The sequence below is a fragment of the Balaenoptera acutorostrata genome, chromosome 4, assembly GCF_949987535.1.
Source record: "Balaenoptera acutorostrata chromosome 4, mBalAcu1.1, whole genome shotgun sequence".
NCBI classification, from domain to species: domain Eukaryota; kingdom Metazoa; phylum Chordata; class Mammalia; order Artiodactyla; family Balaenopteridae; genus Balaenoptera; species Balaenoptera acutorostrata.
This window is the reverse complement of record NC_080067.1, coordinates 34,075,196-34,093,495: the sequence shown is the minus strand read 5'-3', so window position 1 is coordinate 34,093,495 and position 18,300 is coordinate 34,075,196. Positions and strand designations below refer to the sequence as shown.

At 38.2% G+C, this 18,300-nt stretch overlaps 1 protein-coding gene across 2 annotated transcripts in view; it reads right to left on the bottom strand.

Moving 5' to 3' along the window:
- The window catches only part of AGTR1 (angiotensin II receptor type 1), a 44,516-nt gene that overhangs the window by 11,852 nt on the left and 14,364 nt on the right, over positions 1-18,300 (bottom strand). For both annotated transcript variants that reach the window (XM_007188108.3, XM_007188107.2), the window contains exon 3: positions 4,088-4,236. The gene's annotated coding sequence lies outside the window, so the exon portion shown is untranslated. The remainder of the gene's footprint in view (positions 1-4,087; positions 4,237-18,300) is intronic.

The window sequence follows — 18,300 nt, the reverse complement described above, 5'->3', positions numbered from 1 at the left end:
GGGCAGCCCGCTGAACTGGACAGCACAGCGTACGTGCTTCCCTCACGTAAGTCACCCACCTAGCCCTTCTAGCAATGGTGCTGAAAGTGTGGTCCCTGGAACAGCAGCATCGCCATCGCCATCGCCTGGGGATTCCCTGGGAATGCACATCTTAGGCCTCACCGCAGACCTACTGAATTAGAAGCCCTGTGGGTGAGGTCCAACAAAATTGTAATGAGCCCTCCAGGTGATTCTGATGCACGCTAACATTTAAAAACCACTGCCCTACTGGCATCTTCGTTGGTAACCCTTGCTTATGTGCTCTGTGCCCGTCATGATTCATAGGCAAAACCAAATACAACAAACAACCAAAGTGCCATCAGCTAAAATGTTTTCATTTGGCCCTTTTGAGGCATTAAAACCTGAAGAAATAGGACAAATTCCTAACTGCAGCTTGAGAATTACACATTAAACTGTGTATTTCTTTTAAACATTCAGGACTGGAGTAGCCAAGGGGAGCCAAACAGGAGTCATCTAGTCGAATAACCCTTGCACCTACTCCTAGATGCCTGGAATTTCTTTAACTGGGGTGGGGTGGACGATACTCACATCTATACCCCCATTAGAACCAAGATCTACCTGCAGGAGAAGACACACTGACTCAGGTGAGAGCCAGAGTTAAGGTCGTGGAAGAGCATGGTGCTGGGAACCAAAGACCTGAATCAAGTACATGATTTACCTCTTATGAGCTATGAAGTTTTTAGCTTTTCACCAAACCTATGACTCATCTTATTCGTCTGGAAAATAATGATAACGAAGTTCATGATAATGATGAAGTAAAAAAATATCTGTCCAGTCTGGCTCACAATACCATTGTGAACATCAAATGAGATCATGTATGTGGAGATGCTATGAGATCCTGTAGCTTTAAGACTTTTGTTAGTGTTATTAAAATCCACTGTGGTGTAAATGACCAATTTTTCCCTTGCAAGCAAATATGGGTAAGAAGAATTGGAAAACTCCATGTGATTCTGGAAGGAGAAGAAGCTAAAGGACCAGAAAGAGGTGGAAAGGCTCAGAGAGGGGCCTGAAGGCACTGCTAATGAGCTTCTTGACCAGAGAGTTTTTCCAGCTCTCATCACGCTCTTGAATACCTATATAATTTTAAAATATAAATTATAATGATACTACACCACTGATTTTAATAAAAAAAAGTTTAGACTATTCTATCTCCCATTATTTACCTCTCCATTCATTTCTATGTGGGGCTACTTGTGTTCTCTAATTAATCATCCTGTGATAAGAGGCACGGATGCTGGGCCAATAAAAGGTAAACAACACTTTGCCAACTGAAAAATACGATGAGACACCAGTGACTGCTGCTTCCTGTGAAAACTTCATTAGCAATAAATGAGTTACCAGATGTCACCTATCAGATTTGAAATTAAAATATATTCCCAGTATTTGTGTGTAGTCTGAGCAGGACAAAAAAAATGAACTCTTTCCAAGAGGGCTGCATAAGATAATGCACCTCTTTACCTTTGATTGTTTGTTTCTCCTCTAAATGTAGAATAAATGCATCCCTTGGTTTGTACAGGGGAAATATAGCATTTCTGCATACAAGGGTTATGCAGTGAAGCGGCACATTACTCATACAGCAGCAGCTCTTTAAGGACAAGGTGAATGTTTTCAAACATTCTGTGCCACACCAAGACCACCATCTCCTCTTGTTTTTAACTTTGCCATAGCAATTTCTGTCTTTTCTCACCTTCACTTTCAACAAGCAATTCCTGCTTTTATTACCAACAATAAAACAGTTCAACTAAGCAACTGTCAACGTTGACTCCATTTTTCCCCCATTAGTGCTTCCTTTTTTTCATGAGATATGAAACCTCTCCTCTTGTTCTTCTGGCTGGCTAAGCCGACTGTGTTCTGGTCCGCAAAGTCACGAGCCTCTGATCGGAAAGCATCTGTGGTTAAGGAGGAAATCCCACAGTAGGATATCGGAGAGCACGCTTTCACTTGAGCCAGCAGAAATTTCAAATGATAAGCCAGTGTGGTAGAAATATCTAACACTCTCTAGTTGTTTTTTTTTTTTTTTTTTTTTTTTTCTCTCTAGTTTTTATAAACAAGTTTTTTGGCAGAGGAAGGCCCATGTTCCTTTGCAATTTCAAAATCTCCACGGTTTTTTGGTTCCAACTAAAGACCACAACTGTTCAAAACTGTTTATTTCTTTTCCTCCCTAGTTTATTTTTGTTCTTATCTCTTGTGAGATAGGTGAAACTTATAAATCAAATTAAGAGGGTGAACTTAATCACCCTCACTCTCAAAAAATATTTACACAGAATTTCTTTACACAAAGAAATTCCCCAAAGCACTTAAAAGCTTATTTCTGGGTCATTTACTACTCATCAGGTGCTGGGGATGCAGGATCTACTGCCCTTTGACCTTCACATAAAGGAAGCCAGAACATCTTTGAAATAATTAGCTATGTCAATGGGGAAAATGTCAATTTAAACTTTTTAGCTGCATAACTTCAGCACAAAGTGACACACAAGTGACACACTTATAAACTTATTGTTTTATACTCTTTTGTGCTTCAGCTGGTATCTGATTCACATGGAGGACTTATAATAATAGTGGCTTAATATTAACAAAAGGAACATTTGTGATTAATTGAATGCTTACTATATGCCAAGTATTGTGCTAATTGCTTTCACCTCTGTAAGAGCCCTGTTATGAACTGAATTGTGTCCCCCCCAACCCCAAATTCATACATTGAAGCCTAAATCCTCAATGTGGCTATATTTGGAGATAGGGCCTTTAAAGAGGTAATTAAGGTTAAATGAGGTCACAGGGTTGGGGCTCTAATCCAGTATGATTGGTGGCCTTATTAGGGGACGACACACCAGGAATGTGCTTGCACAGAGGAAAAACCATGTGAAGACAGTGAGAAGGTGGCTGTCTTCGAGTGAAAAAGAAAGGTCTCACCAGAAACCAACCCTGCTGGCAACTTGATCTTGAACTTCTAGCCTCCAGAACTGTGAGAAAATAAATTTCTATTGTTATTTTGTTATGGCAGTCCTAGCAAACTAATACAAGACCTATGAGGGAAGGCACCATTATTCCCACTCTTCAGATGAGGAAACTGAGGCTTAGAGAGCAGGTCCTTACATTTCTGACATTCTAAAGTTTCAAGGTTCAGTTCTTTTTTTTTTTTTTTTGGTAAGGTCATCTCTTTATACTCTGGTTAAGCGCTTCTCAATTGGGTAATTTTGCCCTTCAGGGACATTTTGCAATGTCTGGAGACATTTTTGGTTCCTATAACAAGGGGAAAGGGAGGAGGGGGTTTTACTAGCATCTAGTGGGTAGAGACTGAAGATACTGCTAATCATCTTACAAGGCACAGGATAGACCCCTGCAGCAAAGAATTATCTAGTCTAAGATGTCAGTGGTACTGTTGTTGAGAAATCTTTCTGGTCTGGACTTTGATTTTTCCCCTTTCAATTCTTGATAACCTGTAGTTCTTATCTTTTGTGGAATAAGTTAACTATACACTCTGTTTTGTTGGTGGTATTATATTCATATCTTCCCAGGGAAACTATAGATCCCTCAAAAGATAAAATTCTGTCAGGTAGCCTTTAAATGTTCAAGGTCATGCTGAATACTTAGTAGGGGCTCTAAAATTGTGAGTTGACTAAATATCTGTTTTGTCAGATCATTCTAGAAATTATCCTAAGTATTTTCCAGAATTCTAGGATTCTGTACAAGAACAATGGAAGAGAGAATTTGAGCTTAGACTCATTATAAGGGCTTCTAAGGATCTGATGGCTCTTATAGTAACTCCAAGGTTGCCTCTGGAGGAAGGCAGCCACCAGGTCCGGAAGTCAAACCCTGCCCTCTGGTGGCATCACTGCCATAGGCAACTGCTGTGTCAACCTGAGTCATTAATGTCTGAACTGACTGTACAATATTTGAATGTAAGTTCATCTTTGCATTCACATTAGGCTTTTTTTCTGCGTGGATCAACACATTGAATGTAGCCTGTCATCAAGGCTCTAATGAGAACTAAACCAAGTAGAGAAAAGTAAGAGAGGGATAAACATACCTAGTTTAATGTTTGATAATCTCTCCAAGTTTGTCAACCAAAGAGTTTCAGTTACTTAGTTTGAGTCTCTGTTACTTGTCTCCTCTGCCCAACTGCTTTACTGATCCATAAGGGCAATGAGTAGTTGTTGTTGTAGCCGAAGAACATTTCTGAAAAAAAAAAAAAAAAGGGTTTCTAAAGGACCAATATTAATAGAGTGCTATGACCAAAATTTTAATTGTTTATTGGTTCCTGTGGTATTTTCCCTACAAATTTCTTACTGACTAGTTCTAAAAGAAAAGCACCATTGTGTTTGAAATACCAGCTAAATCTGAGGAAATTATACTTCCCCTTTTCCCCATTGAGAACTCTATTCTCTCACTAGGAAAACACCACTGTACTTCTTATCACAGATGCAGCCTTTTCTGTATACTGATGCCAAATGGGTAACATTTTAGTGGGGCATTTGAAGTTGTGATATGCAACTCCATGGGAGACAAACAAGGTCATTCAGAAGGTCTTTTCATTGAGAACATCAGAGCTTTCAAAAGACTCAGGCAGCCTTTCCTGGATAATTGGGATAAAACTGAAATAAAGAAAAAGCCCATAAGGTTCAAAAATAAGCAATCAGATGGAAACACTCAGAATTAGGAAGTAAAAGATATGGTAAATGCTGATGCTGAATCTTAATATATAAAACCAATAGTGGTGAGTAAAAAAGCAACATAATTTAAGAAGTTGAAGAGTAGAAATCAGTTGATTGCAGGGTTTAACAGAGGGAAAAAAAAAGACTGAGAATGAACAGTAGTCTGGAACTGGGGGGTGGAGGACTTGGCGGCTTTTTCTTTGCCATTCTAGAAATTGAGACCTTAGGCAAATCATTAAACCTTCATTGGACCTTGCTCTGACCAACGGGAACGAGATGCTAAAGCCTCTACCTTGCCCTTGTAAGAATGTTGTAAGATTCTATGTTTAAAATAATTTCCTCAAAAGATAATTTATTATACTCATTCAGTGTGAACAGACTATATACCATAAAAACAAGTTTAATATATGGCTGAAGTGGAAAGCTAATCTATTTATCAAGAGGTATATATTCAGTACTTAGAATTTTAAAAGGGAACATTCATTTAATTAACGTTAGCAGAGTCTGGTGGCTGGCAGGCATCATGGGAAACAAACCGTAAGCTTTGCGGTCACAAAGGTAAGATCCTGGCTCGACCTCTGACTAATCTTGTAACTGGCTAATTTACTTATCCTCATTGAGCCTTAGTGTCCTTATCTTTTAAAACAAGATAAAAACTTGCTGTTAACATGAGGGTTAAATACAACATGGGGGAAAAAAGATTGCCATGTATTAAACACTAAATAAATATTATCTATTTTTACTATCATTTTATATATTTTCAATATATATTCATATGTCCCCACCAAATACTAAGTGAATTACCCCATAAATTTATATATATGTATAAGTTGTCACATTATTACACATGGCCAAGAAACAGATTGGAATGATGTTAGAGCTCTGTCAATACAATACAGTATGGTGATACAATTTGTTGTTAATCCCATAAAGCAATGTAAAGGATCCAGGAAGGATCCATTTTTAAAAGAAGTGAAAGTATGAACACCTAAAGTGCAGATGATTTTAAGAGTACTTTAAGCTGGAGGGGGAAAAATACCATACTATAGACCTTTAGTTGATGAAGCATACCTAAACTAATTAAATGGCAAAAATTTCCTTCAAAGCGTAGGATTCAGAGAAAAAAAAATCTTTGCCAACAGCCCCCCTAGTATTCATATAAGTCTCTTCCTTGAATTATCTGACTTAACATGTGGTAATTGTTGTTTTTTAATATGACTTCATGAGATTCACTTTCTAATAATTATAAAACACTGTATTATTTCTGGTAACATTTTTGATATTACTTTATTACTATATAAAATAATGGAAAAACAAATTAGGCTAAATATTTTTGTACTCAGAATAGAGCAGGCAGATTTGTGAAGTTCATTAGAACTTTGTGAGAATAACATAATATGCTAATAATTTTGGATATGAAGAGGTTCTAATCCAGAGAAAATATGTTTAGGAATCAGTCTGTTTCAGTAGGCATTGTTATATGCATGCCAATGATCCGCTTAAAAGCCATTCTCTAGATAAATAACATGGTTCATGTTACACCAACAAATTAAGATGTTCTCTTTACAGAAAAAGTCATTCTGTAACTATGGACTTTCGATTTAGGTTTGGAGTGTAGCTTTATCTCAGTGTAGATCAGGAAGTCACAGAAATTTCTGCTATAGAAGGAAATTTAGGGGTCATATTTATTGCTTTTCTTCTTGAGAGAAATACAGGAATATATATGTATGCCCTTAGAGACACCAGGGGAGGCAGAGACAAGATGGTGGAGAGGAAGGACTTGAGCCCACCTCTTCTCACGAAAACATCAAGATCACAACAAACTGCTGAACAACCATTGACAAAAAAGACTGGAACCTACCAAAAAAGATATTCTACATCCAAAGACAAATAAGAAGCCACAACGAGACTGTAGGAAGGGCACATTCGCGATACAATCAAATTCCATACCCGCCGGGTGGGGTGGGTGACCTACAAACTATATGTATGCCCTTTGTCCCTGTAAACATACACAATTACGATATTCTAAATGGGGTCTTGGTTGTCAGGCTACCCAAGCAAAGTCTATTTTAACCTAGAATGTAGTTGAAATATTATTCTCTACAGTCTTTTGCTTTTATTGAGGCAACTTGAGTCAGAGATTCATAACATTTTACTGCTGGAATGGGCCCTAGAAATTACATGCTTCAGGGTTCACATATTTAAATACTTATAGGGGCTGGGAGTAACAGAGATGGGTGAAGCGGGCATGGTGGTGGACACTTCCCCTTTCTCAGAGGAGGTGGGGATGGGGATTCTCAATTGTGCCAGTGGTGATCAGGGGAAGATACAGGCCGATTTTTTAAGATAAGCTGGAAATTTCAAATTTTACGTGGAATATCCTATTTTGAAATGTTTTCAACTAAAGCGAATGAAAAAAAAGGAACACTGCGTGGAAGTAAACAGAATTCTTTTGCAGATCAAATTTGGTCCAAGGGCTCCCAATTTACAACTCAGGATCCAGGCCAACCACCTAATTTTACAATTAAGAAAACAGACTTCAAGCCCCAGCAAGATGCTGCAGACCCCCATTCCAGTGTTTTTATATAATACACTAAATACTTGAAGTGTGTTGTTGTTAGACATCCCCCATTCCATTTCCACGTTCAACAATAATCCATGACCAAGGAGTAGCAGGTAGTGGGAAAACAAAGAGATGTGATGGGATGAGGTATTACCCACCCCTGCTCTCATGAGACTAGCCTGGTGCAGAGTCTGAGAACTGTCTCAGAATGGCAGCCGGGACCGCACCTCCCCGCTTCTTTGATCTTGCTAGCAACTTATCTTTCCTTTTTCCTTTTTATATTTTGGTAAAGATACTGTTATGTTTTCTAGAGCTGTTGTTGCATTTCACTAAAGTGATGTCCCCATGTGGGTGAATACAGCACACAATCTGTGATATTTGGTTCTTGCACATTATTTTAACATTTATTCAAAAAGTATCATCTAGTGCCCAAAAGATGATCAGTAGTGAAAGGGCCTGATGCCATTTCATAGAGCCACAATGACCTCATGGCCCTGGTTATATAACTGGTGATGAGGTGAGATTTTAAAATATTTTCAGTAAGTGCTGAAAAATACTTATTCTTGAAAGCTTCGTTGTCAAGTAAAGTGTTTCTAAAGTGAACTGTGATGTTCCAAGCATGAAATTATCCACACATTTGTGTTGCAAGGCTACGTTTGTGTTTTTGATACTTTTTTTCTAAATTCATTCACTGCAAGTTTAGGAACACACACACACAAAATACATAGAGAGAATATATCTGCTGTTAAGTGGGTACATTGACTGAGGGAATTACACAGGATTAATACTGGATGAATATGGAGCATTTCTGATGAACAGTAATATTTGGCTGGCATATCCATTTCTTGGAATTCTAGCCCTAATAAAACTTTCCTAGACAAGTAAATTGATTTTTTTTAGCTTGGTTGGAAAAATAGTTTAATTCTCATGAGCATATTTTGAATCTTGTAAAAGGACAACATGTACATTTTGGTTAATCGCTTCATTGGCTGGAAGAACACAGTTCGTGATTTTATACATAGTGCCTTGGATGGGAAGGGTGGGGAGCTTCAAAAGTATCAATACTAACTTCCATTTGAATTGTACTTTGGGTGAAGAGAACAAATTTCATGCCGTTTCAAACTGTAGCGTTTTCAAGTGAGATGGAAAATCGAGATGGAACATGGCGGTCTGATAATGTAAACTTTCTTATACTTCAGAAGGTGCCACGTTGAGGACCGCTGGCCGCTACTCTACCGAGGAGTCCATATGCCAGCGTGGAGTGTCAGCCCACAGACAGTGGTGCCACCTGCCCCACGGGCCAGAGGAGGGCCTCGGGGGCGGGGGAGTCAAAGTGGGGCGGGAAAGGGCCCATGTGGAGCCCTTCAGGAAGTCTGTTGTCTTCAGATGCTGAACCCCTCTTAAAAGGAAGTATTCATCTGGGAATTTCAGTATTAAGCAAGTAGTAAGCATGAGGCCACTGGGATCAAACTCATGATCCAGGGAAGAATATGGTGGGGGCAGTGGAAGGAACATGGTCATAGTGTCTGAAGTCTTGCTTTGAGTTTTCAGCTCCAGAAATTCTATTTCAGACTTCTGAATAGTGTCCATGTCTCTTCAATATGTTCAGACTTTCCGCTAGCTTCTTGAACATATGGAATACAGTTATAGTCATCTAATGGCCTTTTTGTAAACGAATTCTATCATCTGTGTCGTTACTAGGTCTGTTTCTATTAATTGATTTTTTTCTTTTTATGGATTTTATTTTCCTGCTTCTTTGCATGCCTGGTAATTTTTGAATGGAGGCTAAACACTGTGAACTTTACCTTGTTGGATACTGGATGTTTTTGTATTCCTATATAAATTCTCCAGCTTTGTTCTGGGAAGCAGTTAAATTACTTGCAAACAGTTTGATTCCTTCAGATCTGGCTTTTAAGCTTTGTTAGGTGGGACCAGAGAAGCATTTAGTCTAATTTTTTCCTATTCTTGAGGCAAAACCCTTCTGAATATGCTACCTGATGTCCCATGAATTATGAGTTTTACCCCTCTGGCTCGTGGGAACAACAACTATTTTCTGGCTCTGGATGATCTCTGCAGTGTGGGCCCTCTAATTCTTCTGGGTGATTACTCACTCACATGCACTGAAACACAGGGGGCACCTTTCAGATTTCCATGCTCTTTCTTTGTTAAGCTCTCTAGTGTCTGGTACTCTGCTCTGTGAACTCTAGCTCCTTGCCTCTCTGGACCCCCAGCTCCATCTCCTCAGCTCAGGGAGACCTGGGAGCTCCTTCTGGATTATCCTTTCTGAGCCATGGCTTGGAACTTTCTCCAGGCAGTGATCTGGGGCTCACTTCATTTGTCTCCTATCCCTCAGAGACTACTGTCCTTTGCTGCCTGGTGTCCACTGTCTTGAAAATCATTGTTTCATATATATATATATATATATATATATATATATATATTCATATATATTCATATATATTCATATATATATTATGTACATATTCGTATATATATATAATATTTTAGTAGTTGTTTTTGTAAGACAGTAAATCTCTCTCACTCCATCTTGGCTGGAAGTAGAAGTCTCTGGGTTTGAGTTTGATCTACATCTTGTGTGCTATTTAATTTTGGAAGAATTACTTAGCTTCCTCTCCTCTTCTTTGTCTATTCATGAAATAGGGATAATAATATAATGATTAGGCAATGGAGTCATATAGAACATGTTATAGTCTATAAGATTAGGCAAAGGAGGGACTTTCTTGGTGGTCCAGTGGCTAAGACTCTGCACTCCCAATGCAGGGGACCTGGGCTCTATCCCTGGTCAGGGAACTAGATCCCACATGCTGCAGCTAAGAGTTCACATGCGGCAACTAAAGATCCCATGTGCCACAATGAAGATCCCATGTGCTGCAACTAAGACCCAGAGCAGCCAAATAAATAGATAAATATTAAAAAAAAAAAAAAAAAGATTAGGCAAAGGAGCAGCCATACGTTGAGAGTGGACTTTAAAAAAAGACCTGCATGAGGTGCACCTCTTTCTCCCTCACAGAAATCACCCGAGCTCTTTTCTCTTGCCCAAACAGGGATACTTGCCTTATTTTTTTGCCCACATACCAACTAATGACCCTGCCCTTTACCTTGTGGACCTGCTGATGAAGGGTCTATAAGCCAAAGGCCACTTGTCTCCTCTCAGAACCCATGGGGCAAAAAACAAGTTTATCTGAAACATTTTGCCAAAGCTACACCGCCACACAACTCTAGTACCTCAACAGAGTCTATGTGACTTGTGGTTAAAAAAATCGATTTTTTTCTTATGTACACCATAATTTAAAATAATCATGTTTGCCAAATTCCTGTGAAGCAGAATGCATAATACTATTAATTGAGAACATCTGTGCACAATTATAAACAGAACTCATTCAGATTATAGTTGTACTTTAACATTTGAAAAGAAAGTGTTATTTTTTTATGGGAAATATATCTTTCTTCTGCCATATTAAAATTCCAACTTACTAAAGTAGTAACGTGAGTGAAAAAATAATAAAATCGTATGGCTTTTTTTTATTACATGTTTATTTAGGCCAAACCAGTATGAGGCAGCTAGATTAATTACTTTTATACTGTTAAGTACTATATACATAGTTAATTATTGCATCTAAGTCGTGTCTGAGCCAAATCTGTGAATTACTGTTCATGCAGGGCAATGATGATAATTTATGTACTCCCTCCATGCTACAGCCTGTTAATATACTATTTTTGATTTGAAACTGGATGTTAAAAGTTTGCAAGAGGCTTTTCAAGACTAGCCCATGACATAAGTTCTAAAATTATGGATTTCAAAATTAAGCTTGATAACATGCCATGATAGGAACTTATTTAGATGATGGATTTTGTCTGAGAAATGTTCTTCCCATATTTTACTCTGATCTGTTGACTCTTAAGGGTTTCAGCTTGTGCTTTTTATTCTGCCTGATTTTACGATGTGGATATTACCTTGGGCCCTTAGTAGTTTTTCAGCACGCACAAAACCTGATCTCACCCACTCTCCCAGTATGGCTAATCAGGTATTTAATTGTGGTTACAAATGCCTAATTACTTCAAGTGCTAGAGAGGTGCTCACAACCACCATGAACTCACCAAACTAAACAGATGACACTGAATCCATTCTTAAAATGTAAGATCAACTTTACAATACTTGAATAACAGGTTCCCAGAGATTTTTGTACATAGTCAAGTGAAAGAGAACTTTAAAAGTTATATAAAGTCAAAGATTAAATTTTGAGATGCCATTGAAGTAAAAAAGAAGAGAAAGATGAAGAAATGAGTGACACACAAAGTGTAATAAAAAATTAGAGATGTTACAGCGTCTCCTCGCCACTCCCGGCTGTGGTCCTGGATGCCAGCATTAGCATCACCTGGGAGCTTTCTAGTAAAGCAATCTCAGGCCCCATTCCACACCTACTGAGTCAGAATCTGAATGTCAACAAGATTCTCCAGGTGGTTTGTGTATCTATTCATGTTTGAGAAGCGCTGGTCTAGAGAGACATTTAATAATCACCGAAGCTTGTGCATGGATCCAATAGTTTGCCCCTCATAGAGATGGAGAACCACCCCAGTCACTGAGCCCCAGTCCAGTGGAGTGTGGCTGTCCCCATGGAGAGAACCTGGGAGAGGACAGGCAAGCAGTGGCTGTGTGAGAGTCTCCTGCATTTTCACGCGGAGCCCTTGGAGTTTAGAGGAAGAAGAGTCTCATTGAGGCAAAACTGTGTGCCAAGGAAAATAAAATCTATTTTTACATAACGCAAATATCTGCCAGCTCCATTCATATAACAAGTGAACTGGACGTTAATCTTTCAGAGGAAACCCAATACAGATCCAGACTTCTTGCTGGGATTTTGATGGGAGGGGTCCTTGCTTGTTTTGGGAGAATTGAGAGCACCTAAAAGGATGAGAAGTGCTCCATCTTCCCTTGCTGCACAGTATTACCTTTTTTTGATTTGTATGAACTATGTGAATTTTGCATTGTAATTGTAACTAGCAACAGTTTTTCCTCTTTAAAATGCAAGCACCTGATGCACAATTTCCTCTTCTTGCAGAGGCTTTCAAACTGTTCAACCACTAGAGGTCTGTATTACCTATTTTAAAAAATCATACCCAACTGGTTGAGACTTTCAGCTCTCAATTTCAACACCTATTTCTATGTTTTAAGATTTAAAATCTTTTAAAAACATAACACCAGGGAATAAAAATCACAACACTTTAGGAAATGAAGGAGAAAAGCTAATAGGAACCCTTTCATTCAGAAGGGTACCAAGTCTTCCCTGCTCTGTCTAGGAGACAGTACACCTTCACACTCAGAAACACGGAAATCAACAGCCAGTTACAAATCCAGGAGACAAATTTATTTTCTGTAAAATAGTTTTTCCCCCAACATATTTTAAGATCTCTGTGTTTTAACTTTAATTTTTAAAGCATTTATTTTCCTATTGCAACAAAAGAAAAGTTAAAGCAATGTAATTCTGTTTAGTTCTTAAAACACCAATTTGACTACTTTTATGAAGGTTTTTAAATAAGAATTTCTTGTTGATCCAAGAGTAGACTAAAACTTAATGTTCTTTCAGGCTTAATTTATAAGGCTTTGCTGCAACTTTATAAACAAATGCATGAGCCTGGGCTTGCCTGATTAAAGCTGTAATAGTGGTGATGATTGCCAGTGGTAGCGACAGCAAGTTGCGTCTCCCAAACTTTCACTGGGTTCCATGTTTGCCGGGGATTTTTCACTAGCGTAGCGCATTTGGGTCTGCCTTCTGCCAGCAGCAGCAAAGGCTCTGAGCCTTCCAGAAATCAAAAAAATGAGGTGTCCCATTTACTGCATACCTGATTAATAGTGATGAAATCTTTCCATAGCATTATAGAGCAGGCCTCCTAAAACACCACACACTCATATATTCACATACTTAAATGGAATTGTTGAAAATACTAGAGGTAAAAGACTGTAATTTACTGAGTATGTATTGCGCCAGGGGTTTGGGATTTAGATGCTGGATTTTCATAGATGCTAATTACCCCTGAGTTTGGGGTAAGTGGCTACATTTGTTGCCAGGCAAGGTGTAAAGCTAAGTGGCTCCCTTCTTTTAAAAGGCATTATTGGGGCTTCCCTGGTGGCGCAGCGGTTGAGAATCTGCCTGCTGGTGCAGGGGACACGGGTTCGAGCCCTGGTCTGGGAAGATCCCACATGCCGCGGAGCGGCTGGGCCCGTGAGCCACAACTACTGAGCCTGCGCGTCTGGAGCCTGTGCTCCGCAACAAGAGAGGCCGTGACAGTGAGAGGCCCGTGCACCGTGATGAAGAGTGGCCCCCGCTTGCCACAACTGGAGAAAGCCCTAGCACAGAAACGAAGACCCAACATAGCAATCAATCAATCAATCAATTAATCAATAAAAAAATAAATCTTAAAAAAAAAAAAAAAAAGGCATTATTGCATAATGTTCCTGGTCTGTAACACCTCCCGAATCATAAGCAGGTCTAGTGTGGCTTCTCTCTCAGTCTGTCACTTTATTAAAACACAACAATTTGCAAATGTTATTTAGCAGATCAGCTGAGTTCATTTCAAAGGCTAATATTTTACAGAAGGGAAAATAACCCATCCCAATCCTTTAAAAAAGTGTTTTCTATGTATTCTCAGGCAAACTGCCTAGTGTTTTATATAGATCTCAAAGCTAGGATTCAAGGATAATTTTAGTAATGTCTTGCACCGCTTGTCTATATAATCCAAATGATCAGTTCTACAGCAGAAGGAAACTAATTCACAGTGCAATAATTTGTATTACAGACCACATTATTTAAAGTAGTTAAGTTTTTCATTTCCTGCTGCATTTCTGCAAATGGCTGGTGGCATATGAATTAATTTTCTCACTGAAATGTGACAAAAATATCTGCTTTACCCAATCCTGAACATTACTTTTCAGAGCTCCTGACTCTTCTACTATTATTCAAAATGATGCTAGCTTATACTTGCATCCAACATCAGTATAAACCTATAATTAAATATTAGCACAGTGTTCGCCTGTATAGATATACGTAAAAAAAATGCTGCTAGTGTAGCAGTTAATCGAAAAAAAGGAAGATCTCAGGCTTTGAAGAATTTGATGGGTTACGTCTGGGAGAGAAATGAGAACGAGGGCTTTGGAGTCAGCCCAAAATTCCAGTTCTTGTCCTGGTATTGGTTAGCAAGATGGGCCCCTTAGACTCACTGTCTGTGAAAAAATGAAGCCAATAAGAAAACCTAGCTTGTAGTTTTGTTTTGTTTTGTTTTGTTTTTGTGAATTAAGTAAGAAAATGGAGATAAAGTCACTAACCCAGTGCCTGACCCAACTAAGTGTCCAATTAATAGATGTTAACTATTACATTCTCTTTGTGTCTGCATTTAAAAAAATAGCAATATAATACAATGGCAATAATCCTAGTTACTTTTTTGTTTTCAGGTTTACTGAGGTATACTTTATTTTATTTAATTTATTTATTTTTCCACATAAAAACACTTTATTACCATATTAAATAACAAGTTTATTTTTTTAATCCTAGTTACTTTTAAGTGTTGTTGTGAGAAGGTGATAAGATCAAGTGTATGAAACTACCAGGCTCTGGTTGCTTCCCAAACTGGTCTCCCAAAGTTTTCACCCATGAAACTAGACTGCAAGTTGGGAGAGTTTTAAGGATGATTCATTCCTGGATTTTTTATTTTTTATTTTTTATATTTTTTGAGTGAGAAGATTGTACCATTTCAATTACTTGCTCAGGATGATGACTTAAATTTGTGACTCTACTAGATTAAGAAGATATAACATTGCCCTGAACGAGTCAACTAGAGACAAACTATTTTCAGGGCAGTTAAAAAAATGAAGTTAAGAATCTGTTCAACCTCAGGGAATTTAAAGAAAAAACATGATGTTTAAAATGCTATTTTCAACCCTTTTATTACCTTATCCTTAGCGATTGACATCTATTTTCAACCCTTTTATTACCTTATCCTTAGCGATTGACATCTATTTTTAACCCTTTTATTTATTACCTTATCCTTAGCAATTGAAAAAAGTTTGTTTTCCCTAAAATGCTGTCTAGTATCTCCTTTCAGGAGAAAAATCTGGGGGAGATGAATTTGAAGGAAGCTGTGACTAACTAGCTTTTTATTAGGGACAGAATACTTGTTAAATTACAGGCATTATTTTAACTCAACTTGTCTTCTTAATACTGTTGGGGTTTAGAATGAAAATTGTGGTGTTTTGCAACAGGCATTGAGGAGAACAAAGACCAGCTACTGACCTACAACTAAAAGATTTTACTCAGAGGAGAAGGACTAGACTTTGGCAGTTTGGCCTTTATGCAGCAATTTCCAAGGACACTCTAGAGTTTCAAAAGAGATACATGCTTCCTGAAATCACAGGCCCTCGCCTTTACAGAAGTCCATGTCAATTCAAACCAACTTTCATGCTTTTGCATGAGAAAAGGAAATTTCCTCATTTAAAGTTACGTGTTGTATGTTCTCAGAATGTTAGTTCTTTTGCAGGGCTGATTTCATGAGATGTCAATGATAAGAGGGGTCCTGGGAAATACGTTCCTGTATAGTTGTATATAAATAACTATTTGTACTATTAACTAGCCCTGGGACCTGGAATTGTACCAGAAGAAGTTCTTTTTGGGTTATATTTCAGCTTAGAGAGCCAGTCACATATTACCAGTTAAGGACTGAATCCTTTATCTTTCTGTCAACTCAGCACAACCCCGTTTCCAGAAGCCTCCTTCTATCACCACCACTTTGGAAATCAAATCAGCATTTCTACTTCTAAGTGCATACCTTATAACTCTCCACATGTGCAGGAGAAATGTATGAAAATGTTTTACTGTAGCATTGTGAACCAGCCACTGAGTACTGTTTTTCTAGAATAAAGGAAATTGCATTTTTTCCTCATTCGGTTCATGATCACTTCTCATTTCTTACTTTGGGGAAGTCTCTAACCGAGGCCTGAAAGGCAGCTGGCCTATTTGGGGGAAGCATGACATCACAGATGATTGTCTTTTCCTTGGCCCCATCTGCTGGAAATAGTAACTAAGTCCTTTGCCTAAGCTGGTAGGAGAGGAGCTGTAGAAAATCAAATTAGCAGGAGAGAAACTATTAGTCTTCATTTTCTTGTTTACAACCTGCAAATACAGATTGTTAAATATGCCTGTTCTCTAATTCTCATTAGGAAACCTTGAAGAATAGCAGGACAGGAAAAAGGCATGGGATTATGAGAAAACACTACCACTAAAAAATAATACAAAGTCAGAATTGTTCCTTCTCATTCAGACTATCTTACATATTTAGAGGTGGCTGAATTTGAAATTTTCCATTAAATAATTTTATTTCAGTTATATGTGGATGGATGCCACATATACAATCCCAAATGTATCTTTTTATTTAGAATTTTCTTTTTGTTGGACTTGAAGATAAAATAATTTAAATGGAATAACCAGTATATGAAGTCATTTTGCATTCAGTGGTAGCCCCAGGAATTATTAAGTTCATCAGTGTATGTGTGTCAGGAGGCAAAGCTTTCACTAAAAATAATCTAATGGCAATGTCGTGCACCACTGACTCTGTTACAGGGAGTTTTATTTTCAGGCCCAGAGACATGGGATTACAGGTCAGTGATAGGCAAAATGTTTTTGGGGTATACCAAAGGTGCCAAACAAGTCATTTGGTTGTCCAGGAGGAACTGACATCAAATGCAGGTTTTTAGTGATTAGAGTTCTAGACGTAGCCCCTGACTATGATGGCTACTGAACCAGTCACTGGGGATTGAATCATGGACCTGACTTCTTTTTAAAATCTCTTGTGTGAAAATATTTCACTATATTTCAAAGCATTTTCAATCTTTAAACCATTTCAGTTTAAAAATTTCATTTGTTCCCCTCTTCTAGCATCCATTCTAAATATGTCTCTAGTCTACCTGTCAGTTTATACCCTTCAATACTGGCTTTTTGGATACTGGCCTATTTGCTGTGCTTTGAATATGCCAGTATAGTGCTGCCTCAGGGCCTTTGCATTTGCTCTGCTCTCTCCATACAGTCATCTTTCTCCAGATGTCCACATAGTTCCTTCCTTCTTACTAAGCAGGCTTTCCCTAAACTCCCCTTAAAAACTGCACCCTTCTCCCTCACTGCTTCCACATTCTATTTCCATTATTCATGCCATCCAACATATATACTTTACTTGTTTTTCTGTCTACATGCACTAGAATGTAAGTTCTATGAGGGTAGGGATTTTTGTCTGCTTTGCTCACACTTTGTCCTTAATGCTGAAAACAGTGACTGGCATGTAGGAGTCCAATAAAAATACTTATTGAGTGAATAACAGCAGAATCTGTTGCAAACTGCAGCCCTAAATAGGAATACCTTGTGTTTAATATAATTTTCATTCAGAAGACTTTTTTACTGTCATGACATTTCTTTGATATTCTTATTTTAGAGTCAGAAGAAAGAAACTTCAGGGTTACCCCACACCTGTTCAATAATAAACTTCTAGGTTACAATAGTTGCAAACTGAAATGCCATCAGGATTTAGGCGGTTAGATAAATGCGTGAAGGGCCATTAAGGAGTGACAAATAGTTGAGTTCATGTACTCTTCTACTTAAAGGCATTCAGATTTGAAAAACAAATGTAAACATAGCCCTGTCGGAAGAAAACCTGTCTACCTGTGGTTTCAAAGGCCCACTTTGGCTGTTAGTTTGTGGTCAATAGGACCATGAAGACATTTTTCTAAGTCATGCTGTTTTTTCTACCTCTTTCCAACTATAAACTCAGGCTTGGGTATGTGCCTAATTCCACATCAGGACAGGAATCCTCAACTGATCAAATCTAATTACATTTGCTTCCCAACTAAATTGTATATCACCTTCCCCTCTTGTGAGGGAAATGGCCCCTCTTGGGTCCTCAGGATCTGATTATTGCAAACCTAATTGATTTGCAACATTTCATTAATAAAGTTAACTAAAACTAATTATA